Source organism: Pongo abelii, chromosome 13 (genome assembly GCF_028885655.2).
Source record: "Pongo abelii isolate AG06213 chromosome 13, NHGRI_mPonAbe1-v2.0_pri, whole genome shotgun sequence".
Taxonomy (NCBI): Eukaryota; Metazoa; Chordata; class Mammalia; order Primates; family Hominidae; genus Pongo; species Pongo abelii.
The window spans coordinates 53,105,151-53,123,570 of record NC_071998.2 but is presented as its reverse complement, the minus strand read 5'-3'; the positions used below and the strand labels follow the sequence as shown (position 1 = coordinate 53,123,570).

At 37.3% G+C, this 18,420-nt stretch overlaps 1 protein-coding gene and 1 pseudogene across 6 annotated transcripts in view; both read right to left on the bottom strand.

Annotated features, from left to right (window-relative positions):
• PLGRKT (plasminogen receptor with a C-terminal lysine) overlaps positions 1 to 18,420 on the bottom strand; it is a 278,175-nt gene that overhangs the window by 53,988 nt on the left and 205,767 nt on the right. The gene's annotated exons all lie outside the window — the stretch shown is intronic.
• On the bottom strand, positions 2,253 to 16,530 carry LOC129047847 (E3 ubiquitin-protein ligase RNF152-like; annotated as a pseudogene).

The window sequence follows — 18,420 nt, the reverse complement described above, 5'->3', positions numbered from 1 at the left end:
AAATAGTTCTTCTTCCAAGAAAAGCACTATGTGATATAATTTGAAACACTTCAGAACATTTAATTATTATAAAACTTCTGAACCTTGTGTTTTTATCTTTATATCCTTATTGACTAGCACAGGGCCTGGCATATTGTCAGGCCTTTAAAAAGTGTTGAGTAAATAAATTAGTATTACAATATTCTATTTGGGGTTCTATCCGTAACATAAACATGTCTGATTACACCTCTAGGCAGCATTATAATGTTGTTCTTACATATTTTTCAAAAAAAAAAAAATTCTGAAGCATTGCTTTGCAAATCCACACCTAAAGTGATATCTCAAGAATAGGAGAAGTGGAGAATTTGGAGACTTTACCCTAAAAACCCTAGGAACCAAGTTAGATAGGATCTTGAAATAATTGGCTTAAAAATAGTAACATTTGACCTTAAAACCATAATTTTAAAAGAAAAGCAAAATGCTATTGCCACTCTTAATTGCATCTGTAACTATTATGTGTGTGTGTCTGTGTGTGTATGACTGATATTAGCATTTAATGCTGCCATTTTCAAGTAATACAAAGGTTTAGTGTTTCATTGCCTAATCTGTATATAGACAACTCTATTATAAGCCCAGGACATGGAATTTAACAGAAGCCCACCAAAGACATGTAGAAATTTTCTCTGATGGAATAACTGGTCTAAATTTGGAGGGGCAAGAAAAAAAGTTTTATTTTAGATTATATTTTGCTATAAAATCAAATTATCTTGTTCACACTGAAAGTGGCTTTCGAACTGTATAATGGGCAGAGGTTGGAAGAGTGTGGAGGGCTCAGAGGAAGACAGAAGGATGAGGGAAAGTTGGATCTTCCTAAAGACTTGCTAAATAGTTGTGACCCAAATGCTGATAGTGATATGGACACAGATGGCCAGGTGGATGAAGTCTCAGATGGAAATGAAAAACCTATGGGAAGTGGAGCAGTCACTTTTGTTAAGCTTTACCAAAGAGCCTGGTTGCACTGTGCCCCTGCCAAGGGATATGTGCAACTTCGAGCTTGAGAGTGATAATTTACAGTATCTGCTGGAAGAAATTTCTAACCAGTAAAACATTCAAGATGTAAACTGGCTGCTTCTAGCAGCCTAGGCTCATATGTACAAGCAAAGAAATGACCTAAAACTGGAACTTATATTTAAAAGGGAGCATAAAAGTTTACAAAATTTGTAGCATAGCCATGTGGTAGAAAAGAAAAGCCCATTTCTGGGTGAAGAATTCAAGCAGGCTGCATCAATTTGCATAAGTAAAGAGGAGCCAAGTCTAATAGTCAAGACAATAAAGAAAAAGCCTTGAAGACATTTCAGAGACCTTTGCAGCAGCCCCTCCCATCACAGGCCCAGAGGCCTAAGAGGACAGAATGGTTTCCTGGGCCAGCCCCAGAGCCCCACTTCCCTGCACAGCCTCTGGACACTGTTCCCCACATCATAGTCACTCCAGCTCCAGCTTCAGGTCAGATACAGCTCAGATACAGATACAGCTCTAGTCACTGCCTCAGAGGGTGCAAGCTTTAAGTCTTGGCAGCTTCCATGTGATGCTAAGCCTGTGAGTATGCAGCAGATAAGAGTTGAGGCTCGGGAGCCTCTTCCTAGATTTTGAAGGATGTACGGAAGTCTGGATGTCCAGGCAGAAGCCTGCTGCAGGGGGAGATTCCTCATGGAGAACCTCTATTAGAGTAGTATAGAGGGGAAATATGGGGTTGAAGCCCCCACAAAGATTCCACTGGGGCACTGTGATGGTTAAAACTGAGTGTCAACTTGATTGGATTGAAGGATGCAAAGTATTAATCCTGGGTATATCTGTGAGGGTGTTGCCAAAGGAGATTAACATTTAAGTCAGTGGGTTGGGGAAGGCAGATCCACGCTTAATCTGGATGGGCACCATCTAATCAGCTGCCAGTGAATATAAAGCCGGCAGAAAGACGTGAAAAGGTTAGACTGGCCTAGCCTCCTGGCCTACATCTTTCTCCCGTGCTGGATGCTTCCTGACCTTGAACATCAGACTCCGAGTTCTTCAGTTTTGGAACTCAGACTGCCTATCCTTGCTCCTTAGCCTGCAGACAGCCTATTGTGGGACCTTGTAATCATGTGAGTTAATACTTAATAAATATATAAATAAATAAATATATAAATAAATATATAAATTTATATATAAATAAATATATAAATAAATAAATATATAAATTCTTTATATATATATATACCTAGAGCGGTATAGCCACTGACAACTTAGACCCTGCTCCTGGAAAAGCCACAGACACTCAATACCAGCCCATGAGAGCAGTTGTGGGGGCTGAACCTTGCAAAGCCACAGGGGTGGAGCTGCCCAAAGCCTTGGGAGCCCATCTCTCACACCAGTGTGCGCTGGATGTGGGACATGAAGTCCAAGAAGATTAGTTTGGAGCTTTAAGGTTTAATGACTGCCCTGCTGGGTTTTAGATGCATGGGGCCTGTAGCCCCTTTATTTTGGCCAAATTCTCCTATTTGGAATGAGAGTGTTTACCCAGTGTATCTTGGAATACCTCTATTGTATCTTGGAATAATGAAATTCTAACTTTTTTTTCCAGAAACATTCTAAGGCATGGCTTTTCAAATTCTTATTTAAGTTTAAGAACAAGCATAGGAGAAGTGGGACCTGGAGAAATCTTTACCTTTAAAAACCCTAGAAACCAAGCATATAAGATGATAAAATGATTGCTTTTAAAATAATAAAATAATATTTTGACTTTAAAACTTTATTTTTAACAGCAAGAAAAGTTGCTATTACTGGCCTTAATTGTACCTATTTGTTTTTCTATTTGTGACTGAAATAAGCATTTAAGGTGATCATTTTCAAGTATAAAAGTTTACGCTACATTACATAATCTGTGCAATCAACCTCACTATAAACTCAAGACATAGAAATGAACAGAAGTGGGTGGGCACAGTGGCTCATGCCTGTAATCCCAGCACTTTGGGAGGCTGAGTCAAGTGGATCACTTGAGGTCAGGAGTTTAAGACCAGCCTAGGCAACATGGTGAAACCCCATCTCTACTAAAAAAAAAGTTCAAAAATTAGCTGACATGCTCACTTGAACCCAGGAGGCAGAGGTTACAGTGGGCAGTAGGCCAAGATCGTGCCACTGCACATCAGCCTGGGTAAAGCAACAAGACTCTGTCTCAAAAGAAAAAAGAAAGAAAAAAGAAAAAGAAAATAACAGAAGTCACCAACATCATGTCGAAATCATAATTAAGGCAATAAGCAGTTTAAGCAGGCAGGCTTGGGAAAATTATGTTTTAGATTATGCTTCTCTATAAAAATGAATTCATTTGTTCATATTGAAACTTTGTCTAACACTATTGTCTGTTGCATAGCTCTTGGAATAAGGCAGATCCACAGTAGAAAATTAAAACATTTCACCTCTAGTACAGGTTTATGGCCTGTACCACAGAGAAAGATTAGAAATGGCATCAGTATATCAAATAAGCGTTTACAAATGAACAATAAAATTTTGTCTCCATTTTTTAAAGCACAGCCTTTTACCTTGAGACCAATACACAACACTCTAGATGAAATAAATCAGCATTATTTACTTCAGCTTGATATAATATTGTTAATTGTTATATGGCTAAATAAAATGGGCATTTGTATGACAATATTTAGCTTAACTTATCCTCTGGTTATGTATATAATGAAACTAGAGATGAAAGAAAAAATGGAGTAGTCATCATGAACAAATAAGAGAAAAGAAAGCAGATAAGAAAAGATGGAAACAGGCTAGTTGCGGTGGCTCACGCCTGTAATCCCAACACTTTGGGAGGCCAAGGCAGGTGGACCACCTGAGGTCGGGAGTTTGAGATCAGCCTGGCCAATATGGTGAAACCCCGTCTCTACTAAAAATACAAAAATTAGCCGGGCCATGGTGGCATGCGTCTATATCCCAGCTACTCTGGAGGCTGAGGCAGGAGAATCACTTGAACCCAGGAGGCAGAAGTTGCAGTGAGCCAAGATTATGCCACTGCACTCCAGCCTGGGAGACAGAGCAAGACCCTGTTTCAAAAACAAAAACAAAAAAAAAAAAAGAAAAGAAAAGAGGGAAACACTATTGAGCATCTACTCTGCTACATGAACCAATTCTTGGGTATCCTTCTCCCCATCTTAGAGATGAAGAAGCCAGACTCAGAGAGCCTGTGTCACTTATCCATGGTCACTGAACCAGTAAGTGATAGAGTCAGGTTCGGACACAGGTATGTGTGACTCCAAAGCCTGTGAACCTCCAAGTGCACCAAAGAAGAATGAATCCACAGCCCTCAGTAGCCATACCATGACGTTAAGCCAATGCTAACACATCCTCTTGCTGGCTAGGTAAGAAATCCAACTATAAGAATATATTTCAAATTACTGACAAGATATTACAGTTTTAAATTTAACTTAAAATTTCATTTTTTCTTTAGTTTAGCCTACAGTTTATTTATAAGCTTCTGGAAGACATTAAAATAGACTTAAATGGAAAAACATTTCCTATTCTTGAATAAAATGACTCAATAGTTCCTCATAAATAAACTTATAAGTTAATACAATCCCAATGAAAAATATCAACAGACTATTTTATACTTGGGCATGTTGATACTAAAATTTCTGTGGAAAATCAAACATGAAATATTATCCAAGAAAACATTGAAAAAGAAAAACTGCAATGGTATAGTAGCCTCAACAAGCATTAAACCATACTAAAAAGTGTCTATAATTAAAACATTACAATACTAGTACCTGACTAGACAAACTGACCAGTGAATTAGAGTGTCCAGAAACAAATGCAAGTACATACAGAGACTTAGTATGTGATACAGGTAGTATCTCAACTCACCGGGGGTAAAGATAAGACTTCTTAATAAGTGGTATAGGCACCACAAAGTAGCCATCTGAAAAAGATAAAATTAGATCCCTATCTCATATCATATATGAGAATAAACCCCAAATGGATTTGGAATCTAAATGTCAATAAATGAAGCTATACAAGTTGCTATGGTTTGAATGTGTCCCCCCAAAGTTCATGTGTTGGAAACTTAATCCTTTATCCTCATGAATGAATAAATGCTGGCTCTGCCCTCATGAATAAATTAATGTCCCTATCATGAGAGTAGGTTTGTTATCATGGCTTTGTTATAAAACCAAACTTTCTTGGGCTTGATTGCTCTGTCTCACCATGTGATGCTTCCTGCCATGTCCTGATGCAGAAGGAAGGAGACTTCCCAGCCTCTAGAACCATGCACTAAATCAATCTCTATTCTTTATAAATTACCTAGTCTGTATATTGGATTATAGCAACAGAAAATGAACAAAGACAAAAGTGCCACAGGAAACAAGGATAACTGTGGTATAGGGAAAAGCTTTCTAAATCAAGAATCAAAATGTAGAGTAAATAAAATATTGGTAACTTGACCACATAAAACTAAACTTTTTTTCATGGTGTAAAAATTTTTAAACCACCGTGAACAAGTGACAATCTGACATAAAATATTAGGAAGATATACCCATAGACAAGAGGCCAATACTCCTAATATTCAAAGAACCCTTGAGGGACAGTAGACAAGAGCCCAATAAACAGAAAATTCACAAAAAACAAGATATATAAATGGCCCTCAAACATGAGAAAATGTTCAAACTCACTCATAATTAAAGAAAAGCAAATTAAAGCAAGACTGAGATATCACTTCTTGCTTGTCAGGCTGGCAAAAACTAAAAAGCAAGACAACACACTTTGTTGGTGAGACTTTAGGAAAATAGCCACTTTCAAATTGATAAACGCTTCTGAAGAGAAATATAGCAATATCTAACAAGTACTTGCCTTTAACTCAGCAATCTCAACTCTAAAAATCTACCCTGAAGATACACCTCCAACAATATAAAAATACGAAAGAACGAAGTTATTCATTGAAGCACTGTTTGTAATAGCAAAATATTGGAAATAACCTAAGTACCTGGGGTAGGCAGAATAACGGGCCCTCAGAGAAGCCCATGTCTAATCCTCAGAACCTGTGAATGTATCTCCTTACATGGCAAAAAAGGACTTTGTAGATGTGACTGAGCTCAGGATTTTGAGATGTGAAGAGAAGAGTATCCTGTATTATCCAGGCCTAGTGTAATCACAAGGGTCCTAAAAGTGAAAGATGGAGGCAAGAGAGTCAGAATTAGAGAGAAATGAAGATGCCATGCTGCTAGCTTAAATGTGGAGGAAGGGCCCATGAGCCAAGGAATGCAGGCAGCCTCTAGAAACTAAAAAAGGCAAGGAAAGAGGTTTTCTCCTAGACCCTCCAGAAGAAATGCAGCCCCCCTCACATCTTGATTTTTATCCATTAAGAACCATTTCAAACTTCTGGCCTTCAGAAATATAAGATAAAAAATTTTATGTTGTTTTAAATCACTAAGTTTGTGATAATTTGTTATAGCAATAGAAAACTAATACAGTGTACATACATCATTTGAATAAATTTTGATATAGCTACACAATAAAATTCTATGCAACCATTTTTTGTAAATGATAAAGATCTCTATGAATTGATTTGGAGTGGTTTCCAGGATATACTGCTAAATGAAAAATGCAAAGTAAACAATGTATCAATGATATGCTACCCTTCACACATGACAGAAGGGGGCATAAGAAAATACTCATATAGCTATTCACTGTACCAAATCAATGTAGGAAGGACAAACCAAAGATTTATCTTGGTTAAGAGATTAAACACCTATAGAGGAAGGGTGGGAATAGGGTATTATAAAGAGGAGGGGGAATGGGAATGAGTTAATAGGGAGAAAGAGGAAGAACATTTCTTGGAGTGTATCTTTTTTGTTTGTTTAAGACAGAGTCTCACTCTGTCACCCAGGCTGGAGTGCAATGGTGCAATCTCGGCTCACTGCAACCTCCACTTCCCAGGTTCAAGCGATTCTGCTGCCTCAGCCTCCCAAGTAGCTGGTATTACAGGCACCCGCCACCACACCCAGCTAATTTTTGTATTTTTAGTAGAGACGGAGGTTTCACCATGTTGACCAGGCTGGTCTCAAAGTCCTGACTTCAGGTGATCTGCCTACCTCGGCCTCCCAAAGTGCTGGGAATACAGGCATGAGCTACAGTGAATGTATCTTTTTATATAGCTTTGACTATTAGAACCATAGCAATGTTTCATATACTCCTCAACCCTATAATTAATTAAAACCAACCAGATGTGGAGAGAATATAAAGTATAACAATAAATCCAACTGCATTACAAGTCAATAAACTAACACTGAAGGAGCCAGGAGAAACTAACCTTATTAACTGAGGAAAACAATATTTTGACTGGATACTGTGAAGACAAAAAGAACATGCAAATAATGTCCTCTAGTTATTGAATCTGTTTCTCACAGGGGTACGTATTGGTAATTCTAAAACTATTTTACATGTCTACTGGGATTGAAGTGAATATAGTGTAAGTGTCTCAGTACCTGAGGAAAAAAACTTACAAATAAAGAAAGGGAAAGAGCTAGAATGAAATGTGTCACACTGGATTGGAATTAGAAGTGTCAATATGAACTTGTGGTTTAGAAAATATATACAGATAGGTAGATATAGAAATAAATACAGATGTGTGTCTATGCATGGGTTCATATACATACATGTCTTTGCTGAGAGGACCTAGGGACAATCACCATAACAGTAAGCATACCCAGAGCCCAGGTCTTGATTTCCAAATATCATTCTCTGACAAAAGGAACCAGGACTCCATGAAGAAGTCATTAATTCCAGGCCTGGAGCAGGAACAATATAAGATAAGCCTGGCATATATTATGATCACAGAAAAGAAGCAAGTACTCAAAAAAGGATGGGTTCTATTAAAAAGATATAGAAAGCAAATGGAAGTTGGTCAAAGTCAAGGCTGAAACAATCTGAGCCGCAAAATAAATAATGATGGTACTAGTTTATAACCCATAGAGTAAAATGTCCACAAAAACATATTGATATAAATAATTGGATAAATAAACACACAAAGAAGGGACACCTCTTCCAATTAACAAATACAGATGAAATGAAGTAAACAAAAAAATCACTACTAGGCAAACCTCAGAGTATTAATTGTTGCATGTAAGATCCCACCAATGAAAGATGAAATCAGTGGGCAAAAGTTCAAGAAGAAGCAGGATATTAACAAAGTCTCAAAGTATCTCCTCAAAGATATTTATCAATTAGAAAGAAAAAATAGTAACTTTACAGTGTATATAAACTTGATGGATACAACCTTAACCAAGTGATCAAGGTTAACACCACTAGCAATAAGACATATCAACTTCATGTATCCTCTGATACAATGCAACAAGGAAGACACAAAAGCATTTTGTGGTTTAAGAAAAATAAGCAAAAACATTCACAATCTCAATCTAATCATGAGAAAATATTGAACAAACCCAAAGTAGGAAATTCTACTAAATAAATGACCAGCATTTCTCAAAAGTACTTATCATAAAAGCCAAGGAAAGAAAGAATAACTGTCACAGATGGGAGGAGATTAAGAAGATACCAATTAAATGTGATGGGAGATCTTGGGTTTGATCCTGGAACAGAAAAGGGACTTTAGGAAAAAACTGGTGAAATATCAAAAAAAAAAAAAAAAAAATCAGTGGTTAATAGTATTATACCAATATTAGTCTCCTGGTTTTGATCATTGTACAATGACTTTGTAAATTGTTAATATTAGAGAAAGCTGGATAAAGGATATACTGGAACTCTCCATGTTTTGCACCTTTTCTGCAAATCTAAAATTATTTCAAAATTAAACATTTTTTTAAACATGGATTCACTTTTATTCTGAATGTCATGAGTTTATTCAAGTCTAATAATACTTCAGATTGTTTTCCTTAATACTTAACAGTAAAGACATCTATGGGGGCTTTTTTCTCTCTCTCTAGAAATCCTCCTCCTCCTGCTGCCCTAAATTCTTCATTATCTTAAGGAACCAGGTAAAGTAGAAACAAGACACGTAGAAGTCCAAAGATTTTAATAGCAAGGTTACCTGAAATTCTGTTTGAAATATGGTAGGGTGACTATGTGTCTGTCTCTGTACATATTATCAAAATGTATAAAGTAGGCAAAAACAATTATTAAAGCTATAGGATCATTTTTTATCATTTTGCACCTGAAACCCTGCATATAGTAGGCATTCTGTAAATGCCTCACAGAATTAATAAATAATAAAGCAATCCACCCCCTTGCCCAAGCAATGAAGAACAAAAATTAATGAAAATTTCCTCTGTTCAGATTTATGAAAATAAAATTATAGCTTAAAGGAGGAAAACAAAAAAAAGCTTTTTGATGGTTACTGGATTCATTGGTCTCACTTAAGTTTGTGAACAAATCTAAAAACTGTGTGTGTGCCCTGGAGAAGTGTCTGTCCTGGACCCATTGTTTGCATGGAAGGGCTAGGCAGTCAAGGATCAACTTGGTGGCTTGACCTTTCTTTGTCATTCATCTACCTTTGTAGAAAAGTGCCTGTGGCACTAATGACCTTTATTAACTGTTCTACTTTCACTTCCTACCATTTCTGGACATCAGAATACAGGAAATATTAAAAGTATTTTCATTAGCTCCCCAAGTGACTGCAGACATGTTAATATCTGCCCCACATTTTAAGAGACTTGCTGGACATTTTTAGTAGGCTCTTTAAAAGTTAAATAATGCATAATAGTATTTGCATTTAGATACAGTCCTTCATACTGTAACTAAGCTAACTTATTTCCATTCATTCCAGCTTTGAAAGAGAAAGACACAGCAGGTTGCCACTCAAACTTTGAAGACCAGTAAAGGTCAAGATGCACTTTTCAAAGGGGCTGTGTGGGCAGAACCTGGTAAGCAGTTTCTTTATCTGAGCCAGTTAAAGACTTAGTATGTGATCCCTAATCTTTACTGTACAGTGGCTAGCTTCTGTATGCTCATAAAGAATGGACCTCATACCAGGACAGCTGGATATCCACATGCAAAAGAGTAAAGTTGGACCCTTACTTCACACCATACATAGAAATTAACTCAAAATGGACCAAAGACCTAAATTTAAGAGCTACAACTAGAAAACTTTTAGAAAAAAAACATAGGAGTAAATCCTTATGAAGTTGGATTTGGCAATGGTTTCTCTGATATGACACCAAAAATAACAAAAGAAAAATAAATTGGACTTCATAAAAATTGAAAATGTGTGTGTCAAGGGACACAGGGACACTGTCAAGAGAAAAAAAAAAACACCTGCGAATGGGAGAAAATATTTACAAATCTTATATCCAATAAAAATCTAGTATCCATAATATGTAAAGTACTCTTTTTTTTTTCTCATGATTTCTCGGTTTATTGCTCCCCTATTGGGCTTTCAGTTTAATAAACACATAGGAGCTCTAATTACAAGTGAAGAAAATGAAAGTTCATGACAAAACACAACACATTGGAGACACTTGTTAAAATATTTTCTCAAAAAAAAAACGACTGTCCATTTTGACTTATTTTGTTTTGGTACCATTCAAAATGTATAAAAAGCCTCAGCAACTAAATGAAGACTGAGTTTCAAGGAAAACAAAAAAAGTAAAGAAGCCAGCACTGCATGTCTTAACTGAATTTTTACATGGATTTGCAGGTTTAATTCTACTTGCATACATAGCATCTTTGTTTTAATCTAACGGATTTAGAGAAGATCACATTGTACGCACTTGTAGAGTTTAACATCTAAGTAGAATATGTCTATCTCGTAACATGATTTTGAAAAATCAGAAATTACAGTCCATTGAATACATCATTATGAGGATGCATGCAATCATCTTCAAAGCTGTTGCTATCAGTACTCAGAGCAAGTTGCCCGGTATCTTGTTGAGACCTCAACTTCTGCCCTTCATGTCTGTCTTGCGGTAAATCAAGAGGTAAATCAGAAGCCAGCTCTCAGCACCAAATGGTCAGTGTCGCCCCTCATCTTCACACTGGGATCTCATCACCAATGTGCTCAACCCCTAAGTTGGCACCCACAAGAGACTTCCCTGCAGCCCTCTCCAGCCACAAGATGTCGCAGTAAAGCACTTAGAAATGCAGGACATGTTATGGAGCACGACGCTGAGGAGGAAGACCAAGACGCAAGCCACCAAGATCACAGTGCACACCCTCAACCAGATGGAGCTTTTCACCATGCCCCACCTGTCCTGCTCCTCCTCCGCCACCCCCTGGGGAGCCCTGCCTTGCAGAGGCTGCTGTCCAGCAGGGATGGTCACCACAGTGACGGACTTCTGCAGGCTCCTGGGCAGCAGGCGGCAGCTCATATCTCCGGGCAGCAGCGCATGCTCCTTGGAGATGGGCAGCGGCAGCATGTAGCACCCACTGCCAGAAAGTCTGATGAAGACCGGCATGTGCTCCGAAGTGTGTGGAATGGTGATGATAGCCAGGACCTCGGGGTCGTCGAAGAGCTGCGACACGGAGAAGCCGGGGGGCAGCTTGGTGACACCACTGCACCAGGGGCATCGCACGTCCTTCTGGCTGGTCCTCATCTGCTGGAGGCAAACTGAACAGCAGGTGTGCTTGCAATCCAGCAACTTGGCCTTCACTAGGGGCTGTAGTAATTAAAACAGATCTGACATTCTAGCAGAGTCCTGGGACAGCGTCTCCATGGTGGACCCTGAGCAGGAAGGGCAAGGCCAAGGGGAAGGGGAGGGAGCTTGTCTTCAGAGGCCGCCGCTCTGCGTCTTTCCAGTGCAGGTGATGGGGAACTCACAGACATCCAGCACTCACAGGTGTGTTCATTTTGTCAAAAGGCCAGGGCGACCTTAGCGACAGGCAGCTCAGAGCCAGCAGCGGGGCACATCTTCTCTCAAAACACCCAGGAATACAAAGCCAGCAGCAATGGCAATTTTCAAAGACCATGGCTTCTGGAAACAGTGGTTCCCAAAGAAAACATTGCAATATGATTATTTATCCTTCAAACTGAATCTGTCACTGAGTCCCTTTCACCCCATTCTGAGCATGATGACATCAAGTGGAAATGGTACGCGTTTGGGAGGCAAGAGCCAGGAAGCACAATTGAGACGGAGCTTTCTTCAGCGGACCTTTCTCCGTGGCGGGTTCGGGCGCTACAGCTTTGTGGGGTGGTCCTGGGCGCCCGCCCAGCTAAGCCAGACACGCCCTAGGGCCAGCGGCCGCCGCGAGGCACAAAAAAGACACACAAAAGACTAGAACTGACATTTCGCCAAAGCAGATATACAAATGGCCATTAAGCCCACGAAAACATATTCAATGTTATTGGCCATTATGGAAATTCAACTCAAAACCAGAATGAGATATATTTCAAAACTACCAGATGACTAGAATTTGGGGGGGTGGAGGGAAGAGAGAGAGAGAAAATAAGATTTGGTGAGGACATAAAAAATGGTAACCCTTACACTTTACGGTGGGAATGTAAAAAACTGTGGCCATGGTGGAAAAGAGTTTGGTGGTTCCTCAATAAGTTAAGCATAAAATTACCATATGACTCCACAACTCCATTACTAGGTATATACCCAAAAGAATGGAAAACAACTGTTCAAACAAAAACTGGTATAAGAATGTTCACAGCAGCACTATACACAATATCCAAAAGGTAGAAACAACCCAAATATCCACCAACAGATGACTAGGTAAATAAAATGTGGTATATCCATACAATGGATGATATTCAGCCATAAAAAGGAATGAGGTGCTGATACATGTTACAACACGGATGAATCTTAGAAAGATTATGTTAATTGGAGGAAACCAGACACAAACGACTACATATTCTATGATTTCATTTACAGAAAATGCCCAAAATAGGCAAACCCATTGAGATAGAAAGCAGATGAGTGGTCGCAGAAAGCATATTAGTGGTTGCAAAGGGCTGAGGAAGGAGAAGAGGAATTGGAAGTGACTGGTTAACAGTTACAGGGTTTCCTTTTGGAGTGATTAAGTGTTACAGAATTAAATAGTGGTGACAGTTGCACAACACTGTACATGTACTAAATGTCACTGAATTGTGGTAGACTTTAAAATGGTGATGTTTATATGATGTGTATTTTTTTCACAAGTGAAAAAAATTAACTTCAGAAGAATGACTTCAGGTGAGGAACATGGGGAGTCTAAGGCAGGTAGTGGGGACAGGAGGTATGGGCAGAAATGAGTCCCAGAAGGACAAGCGAAATACGGTGTGGATCCAGGAGTTAAGTCATGCATGTACACCCACTCCCTCAGTGAACTTGTGTTGGCCATGCTGCCCCTTTAAGCAAGACACTTCCAGGTTAAGTCCGCTCACACTTCTAGGCTCTGGGCCAACTCCCACTCACTACCTGGCCTTTCTCCCTACAAAGATTGTACTGCTTTCTTCTCCTCCACCTACTCTACATTCTGGTTCTTTGTCACCAAAAGCCTCTCTAAAAGCACACACTGCACTTTCTTGCTTTCCTCAGAACATAGGACACTTCCTATTTCAAGATGTTGGTACAGCCTTCTCCTCAAAAAACAAGCAAATAAAGAAAAAAACAGATGGGGGGCACAAGTATGACAGATACTGGGAGTTATAAGGATTTACGCAACTTTTAAATGTGCTCATAATAGTTATTTGCTGCTTTAATTTTTATGTATTTGAGAAAGCATATATTGAGCACACACTATATTTTATGTTGCAAAAACCATCAGGTCACATCACTACTCCTCTCAAAACCCTTTAATGGCTTCCCACGTCACTCAGAATACATTTCAAAACAGTTGTCCTGGGTACAAGGCTTGAGTGACCTCCGACCTCATGTCTATCCACTCTCCCCCATCCTTTCAGAGTTCTGGCCATACCAGCCTCTTTGCTGTTCTTCCAACTCACCACGAGTTCTCTCAGCTCAGTGTCTCTGCATTCACTTTCCTTTTGCCTGAAACTCTTTCTCCAGCTATCTGCATGGCTCACTTTGTCATTTCCCTCAAGGCTCTGCTCAAAGGTCACCTTCTGAGGCTTTCACTAACTACCAAAAATGGGATTTCCCACTCACCCACCCACGGTCTCCCATCGTCATGCCTTACCCTGCTTTTTCCCCTCACAGAACTCATCACCACTAACACGCTGTGGTTGTTGGTTTGTTGTGTCTGTTCCCACTGGAGTGTAAGTTCCACAAGGGAAGGATTTTGCTCACTATTATGTCTCCCCATCTAAATATTACCCAGTACAGAGCAGGGGCTCCTCCATAAACATTTGGTGAGTGAATAAATGGCACATCTAATAAGAAAACTTTTGCTTTAATTACTGACTTTGCTGAGTGCTTACATGGGGCAGATGCTGTGTGCTAAATTCTTGTATGTGGGACATCTCACTTAATCCTCAGAGTAACTCTACAAAGTATCATACTCCTTATTATTAAGCTGTATACTCACATGTGGGAAATGAGACACAGGCAGGCTAAAGCAACCTCCCTACAATCAAGAATTAAGTAGGTCTTATCTAAGGGACATAGGAATCAACTTGAAAGAGCTTCCATTAGCCAAAGACGGGATAACTTGAGCAAAAAGAATAATGACTACAACTGATTAAAGAGTTTATAGTCACAATATACAAATAAACAAAAGTTATTTGGTAAATTGTGGAGACTTCTAGGGTATCAATTCACTATTCTGAAATTGCTAAATAAAAGGACAGAATCAAGCATTTATTTTGTTTCCTGTACAAACTATATTCCAGGATAACCAGGTAGTAAGACAAAGTTCTTAATACATTTCCGCACAACAAATGTCAAAGGAATGAGAGAATATTTTTAAACTGCCATTTTTTTCAAGCCCTAATGAAGTCACAGATGTAGGCAATGATCATGAGTGGATGGTAAGGCCAGCCAATCACAGGTTGACAAGGAAATTTATAATGGGTAGATCAGGTTGATATGACTAAAGGTAAGACAACCATACCTCATAAGCCTTATGATGTGATCTATTAGGTATTACACACTGCCACCTAGAAAAGATTCTTGCTAAAAGAACTGAACTGGAGTCTCACCAAACCTCTACATTTACCACTTCATAGGAAGAATGAAGTATAGAAGAATATGCTCAAAAATACCATGAGGAGGCAATCAGCCAGACACAAACTGTAGGACATTCCATAGAACAGATGAGCTGGTTTCTTCAACAAATAAATAGTACGACAAGTAGAAAGGGAGGGATATTCTCACAAACTGAGAAAGACTTAGGAGTCATAATAATCAACTATAGTAGGAAAACTTTGCTTGGATCCCTATTTCAAACACAACTGTAAAAGACACTTGTGAAGCAACTGAAATTAGGTTGCATATGATAGGAAGAAATTATTGCTAATTTAGCTAAATATGGTTATATCTATATCTGTTAGAGAATCATATGGAAATATTACAGGTAAATAGAAATTTGCCTTAAAGTATATTCCAACAAAAAGAGGCAAAAAGGCAAAGGAAGATGGAATAGAAGAAAAAAAGATTACCAAAATGTTGGTTTTAAAGTTTTTTTTTAAAGTTTTCCTCTCCTCTACATGCACTTTAGCAAGTTAGATTTGCTGGTGGGTCTTAGTATTTCTTTCTAAATTGACAAGATTATATCTTCTGTTAATTGCTTTCAAAACACCTGGCTGACTTATTTTCTTAATATTTGCATGTTTAAAATTTTCTTTTTATCAGCATGCATATATAATTTACCTAAATATTAAGTTTTGGGGTTTTTCTCTCAAAATTCTGAAGATATGGCTCCATAGTCTGCTGGCACTTAGAAGACATTTGAAGCCAGACCAATTTTGGCTCACAAAACACTCTAGAATTCTCCGTTGTTAACACAGTATTGAAACTGTTTGTTGTCACTATCACACCACTACCCTGTTCAAGAGCCTGAGTTCCTTGACAGAGGGGATTGTGCTGTTTACCAAAGTATCTCTAGCTCCTAATTCAACTGGCACATGATAGACACTCCATAAATTGTACTAAATGTGTAAATGAACGTTGTAATGCCAAAGGAATACCTCCCAGTATGTGTCTGGAAGTATGTTTCTTTTTATAATTACATTTGGAACATATTGTATCTTTTACCTGCATGGTAAGATTTCACAGAAAACTAAGGGAGTCTATATACATTCTTCCTTCATTTTACCCTTACCTACACTCAGGCCTTTACAGACTTGTTTCTTCCCTCATATTCTACTTACATGGTTCCTCCCAGGCACTGACCTTTTTTAAAGGCCTTTGACTTCTCTGTAGCATCTGATACCATTGAAAACACCTTCTTTCTTCTTGAAACACTCTATGAACAGATTGCCAGGCCCCAGGTACCTCAACTACAGCTCATTAAGAAATTCAGATGGGAAATTTCTTTTTTATTCTTTTTCTTTTTTTTTGAGACAAGGTGTCACTCTGTCACCCAGGTTGTAGTGTAGTGGCATAATCACAGCTCACTGCAACCCTCACCTCCCCAGGCTCAAGCAATCCTCCCACCTCAGTCTCCTGAGTAGCTGGAACTATAGGTACACATCACACTGCCCAGCTAATATATATGTATAATATATAATATATATTATATATGTAAAATATATAATATATATTTTATATGTAATATAATCTATATTATAATATATATTACATATATTAGATATTATATATATTACATGTATTATATATTATATGTAGTAATGTATGTAATATGTATAATACATAATATATGTAATATGTAATATATATGTTTTTGTCATATATTATATATGACATATATTGTATATACTATATGCACACATCACACTGCCCAGCTAATATATGTATAATATATAATATATATTATATATGTAATATAGTCTGTATTATAATGTATATTATATATGTAATATAGTCTATATTATAATATATATTACATATATTATATATTATATATGTTACATGCAATAATATATATTATATAGTAATAGATGTAATATGTATGTGTAATACATAATATATGTAATATGTAATATATATGTATTTACATGTCATATAGTATATATATACACTGTATGTCATATATTATATATTAGCCGGGCAATGTGATGTGTACCTATAGTATTATATATAATCTATATTACTATTAATAATATATAATATGTAATATATAATACATAATGTAATAATATATAAGTTATAATATATTATATATTATTACATATAACATTATATATATTATATATTATATCATTATATACAATTAATATATATTATATATTATAAAATATTATATTAACATATAATATATACATTAATATGTTTATATAATACAATATAATAATATATTATATATTATACAGAAATATATTATTATATTATATATTATTAATATATTTACATTAATTATATATATTATATAATTACATATTTTTTATATATATATATATATATACACACAGAGAGGGGGAGAGAGGGAGAGAGAGAGAGAGAAAGAGACAGAGTTTTGTCATGTTGCCCAGGCTGGTCCCAAACTCCTGGGCTTAAGTGATCCTCCTCCCAAGTAGCACGAGCCACCAAGCCTGACTAATCTTTCTTCTTGTTTTATAGAGATGGGGTTTCACTGTATTGACCAGGATTATAGGCGTGAGCTACCCCACCCAGCCTATACATATTAATATTAAATAACTATATTTTTTGGTTTATAGCTATGCCTCATTTTCTTAACACCAAAGTCTAACAATAGATATAAAGGTCAAAGTCTAGATCTCATGTATTTTTAAAAAATCTTTAGTTTGTTCCTTGAACACAATAAACAACAAATAAACATCTATTTACTGCCCAACTAATCTTTACATTGACCATAAGTGCTTTGCCTACATAGCACTGTAGCACAGCATGGACCTATAGAATATGTTCTTCCCTCATTCTCAAAATGCTTTTCCAGCCACACAGGTGATATAAAATTAGTTTAGGTGTGCCACCTAGTGGCATTTTAAGGAAGTATTTTTAGAGGAGTGATAGTTTACCACTCATCTACCAGCCTAACACAAGCTAGACAGAAACTGAAGTTTGTTGATAATCTGAAAATATCATTATAACTAGCAGCATGAATTCTCTCCATCACAATTTGAACCAAAGTCATTACTTAAAAAAAGAAAACCTTTTGATTTGAGGTCTTTCATAAATTTGGTTAACCAGACTCCAGTGATTAATTTCATTTCTTGATTGGCTTACTATTAATTGAAAACTTGCTTGGTTGCTATCTCCATTATAGATTATATTAAATCACTGACAATGACCAATTATAATTATGTAGCATCACAGAAAAAGAAGGGAAAAAATGGTTCTCACCCCAGGCCATTACATTGCATTACAGTCCCCTAGAGAGATTAAAATAACAACTCTGTGAAGGTCTGAGGTGGGACCCAAACATTCAAAAGGCCCTAGA